The 9216-nt window shown below is 32.4% G+C and overlaps 1 pseudogene; it reads left to right on the top strand.

Moving 5' to 3' along the window:
• The first annotated feature begins 3574 nt into the window (after nt 1-3574).
• On the top strand, nt 3575-9216 carry LOC133310879 (uncharacterized; annotated as a pseudogene).

The following is a 9216-nucleotide window of genomic DNA, read 5'->3' as shown; positions in this document are numbered from 1 at the left end:
ATAATTTGATTTTAATATAATCACATTCAAAATAATTTACAATGTTACATTGCCCTCAAATCATACGATACTAACCATTTAAACATGAGATATAGAAGTTTCCAAAAAAAAAAAAGGAGATATATAGAAAAAAAAGTATACAAGAAAATAAGGAAATTATTTAATATTAAGTATAACATTATATACTTATTCATAATACAAACGGATGGCTAAAAAACATCTTAAAAAAATGGGTTACAAAATGAATAAAAAAATATATAAACTTATTCAAAATAAAAACAGACAGCCAAAATAAAAAATAAATAATAACTATTTTATTTCCTCTAACTTCCTCCGTTTGTATTCTTTTTTTGGAAACTGATCCTAATTATCTCTTTGAGGCGAATCAGAATCCTCCGGTATTCCCACGGGTTCGACTCTTTGAGCCGCCTATGGGACTAATCCAGAGTTCGAGTGCGAGTCCAAGGATTACGGTACTTATGTCCCTACCCAGATGTTGGTGGAATTCGAACCGAGGTCCTCTCCCACCACTCAGTCCCCATGCTACCAACTGAGCCACTACACTTGGTTCCGTTTGTATTCTGATAAACACATGTACGATCATTGTTTTCAAAATATTTTTGAAACATTTAATGGACACAAATATTTCACAAATAATGTCATCTATTTATGATGAAAATGTGAAATATATGTATGGACAAAATAAATATTGGGTCAAAGTAAAAATATTCAGTCAAAGACTAATTGAAAAGGAAGCCGTGAATTTTTCAATTGAAGTAAGAAATAAAAGCCTAAATTTCATGAATGAGATTATTCCAGATTTATTTTGCATTTTTAACTTAAAAAAAAAGGTTATTTTTTCTGCGACTGTTGTAGATGAGTTATCTGCAATGAGCCCAAAACGATATTGTTTTAGGGCAGAATTAAGATATTTTTATAATTATAATTTATTTCAGTGTTATAATAGTCTTTGTCATTATAATTTTTGAATCTTTCAACCTAAAATAACGTTTTGGAAGTGAATATGTTCAAAACAACAGAAATATTAAAGCCTTAAAAAAAACAAAAAACAAAATAAAAAATAACAAAATAAAACATAGAAAGTATAACAAAAGAACAAGAAAAAGAGAGAAATACACCCAATGGGTGCAGCTCAGTTGGTAACTTGGCGCTGAGTTAGTGGGGTTGGATATGTGTTCGATTCCCGCTGAATGTATTCTTGGGGAGGGGGCTGAACCTTTAGCCATCACTGTTCCCCCGCACTCCGGATTAGTCCCATAGCCGGCTCAAAGAGTCGAAGCTCGTGGGGATACCGGAGGGAGCCAACTCGTCTCAAAGAGATAATTAGGGTTGGGTAACTCCAAAAAAAGAATATTTATTTAATTATTTTCTTTATTAATACAGATTTTTCAAATTGATTTTTGAGTTTAAATCACAAATTAAATCTTTATTTTATTTTTCTTATTAATAATAATTTTTTAAATTTTTTGTAATACACTATATAATACAATTATTACAAATTTGAATTGTATTTGTGAGAGATAAAATGTATCAAATGAGATGTCATTGCGTAGATCTCATAAAGTTATGTGGAATCAAATTTTTTTTTACCTCATTCTGATACTCGAGTCAAAAGTCATGGCTTTCCAAAGTTTTACGGTTCGTAAGTGGACTTTTTTTGTCACGTGTCAACACCAGATGATTTACGCTTACGCCTAATTTGGGCGTAAATAGTCATGCCTAATTTGAGTGTGAATGAGTGCAATAGATTCGTAAATAGTTTCGAAACAGCTATGTATTCGTAATTATTTATTAAAATAATAATATTTTATTTTTTTAGCCTTATGAATTCCTTACATTTAAGAGAAAATGACTATACTGAAGTAAAAAGAGAAAGAAAACCTTGTCAAATCTTTTATTTTTTTTCGGATTAAAAACGGCATGATCTGCCGTGTACAGTAATTACAAGAATTTGATTTTAATATAATCACATTCAAAATAATTTACAATCTCACATTATCACCACCAAATCATACGATACTAACTATTTAAACATGACATATAGAGAAAAAAAATATACTAGAACAAAAAAGGAAATTAATTAATATTAAGTATGTGTAACAGAATATACTTATTCAAAATAAAAACGGATGGCGAAAAAAAAAATCTTAAAAAAAGTGGCTCACTAAATGTATAAAAAAAAAAAATAAACTTATTGATAATAAAAATGAATAGTAAAAATAAAAAATTATAATAATTATTTTATTTCATATTTCTTCCTCGATCGGTTTCTATTCTGATAAACATCATGTATTATTGTTTTCAAATAATTTTTGAAACATTTGATGCACACAAATAATGTCATCTATTTACGATGAAATTGTGAAATGTAAGTATGCACAAAGTAAATATCCGGTCAAAGTTTCTACTAAAAAAAAAAAAAAAATTCGGTCGAAGTAAAAAACTAAAAATATTCAGTCAAAGACCAATTGAAAGGAAACCGTTAATTTTTCAATTGATGTAAGAAATAAAAGCCCAAATTTCATGCATGAAGAGATTATTCCAGATTTTCTTTGCATTATATTTTTTTTTAAAAAAATGATAAAATAAAGATATCAAAAGAAACAGAAAAAGAGAGAAATACAGAATGAAAAACAAATAAATAAAAAGGACGCAACATGCGGGACAAATTTTGTTTGTAAATACAGATATTTAAAATTAGTAAAACTTATGATTATGAAAGAAAAAAAATAAAGATACTGAAAAAAAGAAAGAAAGAAATCCTTGTCAAATATACACAAACGAAAAAGGAAATTAATTAATATTAAGTGTGTATAAATAATATACTTCAATGGCATATATTGGTAATAAAAATAAAAATATTATTTAAATATTAGCTTATTATGTAGGTTTCTTAATAGTAATAAATTTTTAAAGATATAAGAATAATAATTTTTAAACACCCACTGTTGTATAATAATTGTATTTACAATTAAAAAAAAAGGTACCTGTACGATTATTAGATTAAACCTCTTCAATCCAACAATCAATAAAATTCATCGGATACCACAATTATCAATTTTCTGATACGATAATTTATTAGCTGATATTTTTTTTTTCCGATACCAATAAAAGTACCTATACGATTGTATTTTTTTTTCCTCTTCAACAATTAGTTGGCTCAAATAATAATCAAATCTTGTAGGATATCAGGGAAACTAACTCTACTCAAAGAATAACTCAAAAAAAATATATTTTATATTCTTATTGTGTTTGAAGGCGCATGTGCTCTTAGGAGAGTGATAAAACCCAGCAACAAGCGAGACTGAGATGAGATGAGTCTTTTCTTTTCTTGCGGACAAAGCATTAAAGGAAACAGCTAAACAAGAACCGGGTTTGTTTGGTTAACGTGGTTTCTTGTTGTTGTTTGATAGGTTTCAGCATTCTTGATCGTTTTCTTGGCTTCTTGTCATACGGTTATATACGGCGTTCTTGATCGTTTTCTTATAGCTCTGAACTGTAGTTGAAGATGTTACACTGTACTAAGGTTGTCGTGTCTCAGAATCAGTCTCCAATGGAGGTTGAAGATGTTAAGCATTACGGGAACAGGAAAAGAAAGCTTCTTGTCAATGAAAGAGTCGAGGTAATGCTATATAGTTTTTTTTTTTTTTAAATAAAGATATGGTATTCTTTTGTTCATGAATTTCTGGGGTCGTGATTTCGTTTATGTTTTGTACTTTTTCGTTATCTTTTCAATGCTATGTAGTTCTTTCTTTTAAAAAAAAAATAAAGATATGATCTTTTTTATTTATGAATTTCTTGGGTCAATTTCGGGTCTGCTTTGTAGTGTACTTTTCTGTGTTCTTACAGGTAATCTTTTGGGTTCTTTGTTTTCTTAGATTACACAATTGGTCTATTGTTGTTACGCCAATAATTCTATAAATCTTTTAAAGTTTTTATGGGCTCTAATTTATTGTGTTTTGTATCTTTGTTTACAACTCTTTGATGTCCTGTTTTTTTTTTTTTTTGTAAATAAAGAGGGGCTAAGCCCCTTTGATGTCCTGTTTTGTTTACAACTCTTCGATGTCCTGTTGTCAATTTATGGTTACAATATGTTTCCACGATGAAAACCCTTCTGATTGTTGGCTTCATGATTGAACTTCCATTCACGGTTTGCTTTGCTTGTCTCGACCCTTGTTTGGCCGTTCATGCAAGTGTAGAATTTTGCCACTGTTTATGATAAAACATTAGGAGGATTCAATGTTATTTTCATGTCTCAGTATTTCCCTTTATTATCGTTTGCATTTCTTTTACTACTACTTTTTGTATAATATGAATGTGGTGATCTTTTCATGTGAAATTTCCAGTTAAAGAAATTGAAACATTAATTATTATTTTTTTATTTACTTTATTTTCAGATTAGGAGTATGGAAGATGGTCTTTTGGGCTCATGGCACCAAGGGATAGTTATCAAGTGTGGGAAGCAGAAGCGTCGTGTCAGATATGACAACTTTTTAGATGAAGCTGGATCAAATCATCTTGTGGATGTGGTAGAGGTTTCACCCGTTTTGGATGGTGGTAGTTCTTCTTCTTTTTCTTCTGCAGATGGTTGCAATGAACGTGGGCTCATTAGACCACTGCCTCCTCTGATTGAATTGGGGGTATGGGACCTTCCATTTGGTCTATGTGTTGATGCATTTTATGAGGAAGCTCGGTGGGAAGGTGTTATATTTGATCACTGCAATGGAATGGAAGAAAGGAGCATATTCTTCCCAGATTTGGGTGATGAACTGAAGATTGGAATTGATCAATTGAGGATCACTCAAGATTGGAATGAAGCTACTGAGAATTGGGAGCCACGAGGGAAGTGGATGTTTCTTGAAGTGATTGAGGAGTGTGAGCAGTTTTCCTATATTGCAGTTTCATTTAAGCAAATTTGGTATGATTTAAGGAATAGTAACGAATTTGATAAAATAAGGGACTGGACTTGTAATGTGAAAGACTTGTGGAGAGACCTTGTAAGGGAGATAGTTGGTGATTACTTTACTCTCACGCTAGAAGAAGTTTGCAAAGTCTTGGACTTTTCGGGTGCTTTCTTGAAAGAAACACCAGAGCTGGAGTCAGTTGAACATACTGATATTGTTCATTGTGATTCTAGTCCTAGTAATGTACTTGGTTCTAAAATTGGAATATCTGATTGCCCAATGGAAAGTGGTGACTCTACGAACTTGCTAGATACCGATCAAAACGGTGGTGGCATCGTTTTCATTCAAGAGAAATATGATACAAATCCTTTGGTCGATGGTGCATCTGAGAAAGAAATTGTGTTGGTAGAAGAACCTGAGTCTCAAAAGGAAATTTCCTGCTATGATGCTGGTGAAGTAATTTCAGATTCTAGCTATAATGAAAGAAGTGAAAAACGTAGACGTTCTACGTCCATATATTGGCAACCTCTGGTGCTATCTGAAGTTGAATTTTGTCCTGATGTTATTAATCAATATGGAGCTGGATGTGAGAGCAAGATGACCAGGGAAGGTTTGAAGACAAAAGCAAGAAAACATCTAGCATATCTTGGATGGAGAATTGAGTGGACTCAACACAAAAATTGTCCTGGGCAAAGACGATACAGGTACATGTCACCAAATACACAGGACAAGAAGGTTTACTATTCAATTCCTCAAGTTTGTAGTCATCTGAAAAAGGAGTCCAACATGAATTTTGTGCTGTCCCAAATTGACCAGAGTAGGATGCATTCTACAGTTGACAATAATCTTTCAAATCTAGATGTTCATCATCCGATCGGGGCATCCTCTCCTGTCGAAGTTGTAGCTGAATCACATACTCCAGATGGTTTACCAATTGGGAATACAAATCATAAACGCACCACGAAATCAAAGGCCTGCCCACCAAAGCACAAGAGGAATGGATTACCTACAAGGGTGCAGAACGTAAATTCCCCTTGTCTATCACATCAAAATGTTTTGTCTTGGTTAATAGATAGCAACATGGTATTGCCAAGATCTAAGGTCTACTATCGGGGAAAAGGAGGCAAGAACACTCACGACATTGAAGGGAGGGTAACTCTTGATGGAATCAAGTGTAGCTGTTGTCAGAATGTATATAGACCTGGTGGCTTTGCAATTCATGCTAGTGGCTGTTATGACTGCAAGCCTTGTGCTAGTATCTTTTTGAGGGATGGTAGGTCACTCTTGGATTGCATGATACAACTAATGCATAAAAATTGGGCAAGGGAAGCTTTGGAAAAACAATGCAATGATATGTGTCAAGGTGAAAATGACAATTGTTCTGTTTGTCATTATGGTGGTGAACTTATTTTATGTGACAAATGCCCATCTGCATTTCATGTGGAGTGTCTTGGTTTGGAGGTATATTAACTGCTTTCCTTCTCAATCATGTCATATTAAATGTTATCTTGTGGTTACTTCAATTCTGTACTTTCATACCAATAACTGGTCTTGGTTCTGTTTGTGTAGGATATCCCTGATGGTGACTGGTTTTGTCCATCATGCCGTTGCCGGATTTGCAACGAAATCAAAATCCAAGGGACTGAAGATGGAGATTTTCTTACTTGCATTCAATGTGAACATAAGTGTAAGCTGATAATTCATTTTGTGTGCATTAATGCATATGTTGATGAATATTGTAATGCTTATGGTGTCATATTTGTCAACCCTATGCAGATCACATTGGATGCCTGAGAAAAAGAGCAGGAGATAAATCAAGAATATATTTGAAAAAAAATTGGTTATGTGGAGAAGAGTGTGAACAGGTACATTATATCCACCTCCCTTCTTTCTTGTATCTATGTTTGCGAAAAATTTAATCATAATTTTCCTAAAGAATTGAGATTTCTGCCTTTTCTTGGATTTATTAAGATTTTTTAGATTCCTGGAAAGCATTACTTTACCATTTTTTATCACAACAATATTAAATTGTTGACCATTATTTCCTCTTATGTACCTGAGGTTTAATAGAATTAATGCTTTTCTTGCTTTCAATTATGGTTTTCATTTAATAGATAATTAGCTAGTCAACAATGCGTGAATTTTGTGATGGGTAAAGGTTAAAGTTTGATGCCAATGAAACATTTAAGGCTGTGTGCGATTAGTATACACTGCTAGAAATATTTTAGGACATTGGTTACACTCAATATTTACTTGTGTATATTTTTTTTGCAGATATATGCAGGCATTCATCAACTATTAGGAAAACCAATTTTAGTGGGTGCCGACAACCTAACTTGGACATTGGTGAAGTGTGTCAACTCTGAGAGTTGTGATGTTGGTGGTACTAAAATTGACTTGTTGGCAGAGAGTTACAGCAAACTCAATGCTGCACTTTCAGTGATGCATGAATGTTTTGAGCCCTTGAAGAACCCTTACTCTAACAAAGATCTCATGGATGACGTTATATTCGGTAGAAGGTCAGAAATTCTTATCCTTCAATTCATGTTCATAATATATGTTTAGAATTCTTAGCATATTGTGTTTGTGTCACACTCATTATTCATGCTTAAAACCTCTTGTCTTCATAATTTAAATGATGCTTGGAGTATTGTTTGAGGAGTAAAGCAAGGGATTTTGGTAGTTTGTTTGAAAGATGGTTCTGGTGGGGAAATTCTTTGTCTTCCTGTGCTCATTTGTTTTCAATGTCAAAGGATTTATTTTCTTGGGATTGGGGGTAATCTTGGTAGGTGATTCATAGATATGGGGATTTGTTACATTTAAAACGAAAAGATTGTGTGCAATCTTCACTCATTTAACAGTCATACCAATTACTAACGAATTTGTTTACAAGTATAAATTATCATATGTGATCATAATACCTTTCTCTAAGTTGTGTTGCATTATTGGTATATTCTCTGAGCCAATGCCTGATATTTGTACTTTGTAACTTTGTAGGTCGGAGCTTAATAGATCAAATTTCCAGGGTTTCTATGTTGTAATTATGGAGAGAAATGAAGAATTGGTTAGTGTGGCAACTGTTAGGTGAGTATAGGATATGCTAGTAATAAGTATCTAGTAGATCATGTAATTGCATTTCCTGTTTTAGTTGCAGTTTTTTATACCTAGACATTTCATGATATACTGACTTGCCATTTCATTTTCTAGGATATTTGGACGAAAGGTAGCAGAAGTACCTCTCGTAGCTACCAGATTTATGTATCGTGGACTTGGAATGTGTCGTATTTTAATGGATGAGCTTGAAAAGGTAATATATAAAGCACACAAATTTATGTATGAACACATTGATTTATTGAAAAATTAAAAAAGAAATTACTTCATTGATTCTGTCATATATAATGCAATTTTCTTTTTGGGCAATCACTTAACTGCTCAGCACCCTACTTCATAAAGCTTGGTAGGACTAAAGTAGTGGAAGATTTTTCCTTTTTGAGTCATAAGAACACTCCAATCTCTATTAAAAATTTAGGTTTGATCACTATGCATATAATCGTTTTAACTTCGTCCATATTGTATATCATCATTATAGCGAACCCATTAATTATTTGGAAGTATGTGTTACTGTAGTTTTAAGAAATCATTCCCATTTCTTCTAACGTATTAGTATCTTCAAAATTATTTGACTGGAAGCTAAATTTCTGGTTCCTGTGGTTGAACTGTCACTCTTGCATTGCCTTGTCTTTCTCTTTTTCTCAAATTTCTTCTAATCTATTATCTATATATATATAGCTAGTTCATTGATTTAATTTGCAGCTTTCATATATATATATATATATATATATATATATATATATATATATATATATCATGGAAGAAAGAGTATATAGCACTATGGAAGACCAAAAAGACCAAAAAAGCTTCATACCATATAGTCACTGAAGTTGAAAATGTCTGTATTCAGTTCTGATATAGAATTTGTCTGCTATGTATTGTCATTGAAACTGATTACAATCTCAACTTTTACTTTATTAAAAAAATCCACAGTTCTAGTAATTTCTTTAGTATCGTTTTCTGACTTGAATTTTTCTTTCATCAGAACCTCATGCGACTAGGAGTGGAGAGGATAGTTTTGCCTGTTGTTCCTAATATGCTTGAAACATGGACCAAATCTTTTAAGTTCGTGAAGATGACAAGTTTTGAGAGATCACAGTTTTTGGATTACGCTTTCCTAGATTTTCCAGGAACTGTCGTGTGTTAGAAGCTGTTGACAGCTCTTCCATCCCAGATTTGA

The sequence above is a fragment of the Gastrolobium bilobum genome, unplaced genomic scaffold (genome assembly GCF_033153095.1).
Source record: "Gastrolobium bilobum isolate Gb01-03AN ecotype WA unplaced genomic scaffold, APGP_CSIRO_Gbil_v1 utg268922, whole genome shotgun sequence".
Taxonomy (NCBI): Eukaryota; Viridiplantae; Streptophyta; class Magnoliopsida; order Fabales; family Fabaceae; genus Gastrolobium; species Gastrolobium bilobum.
Note: the sequence above shows the minus strand (reverse complement) of the source record. Positions and strands in the feature narration are given on the sequence as shown.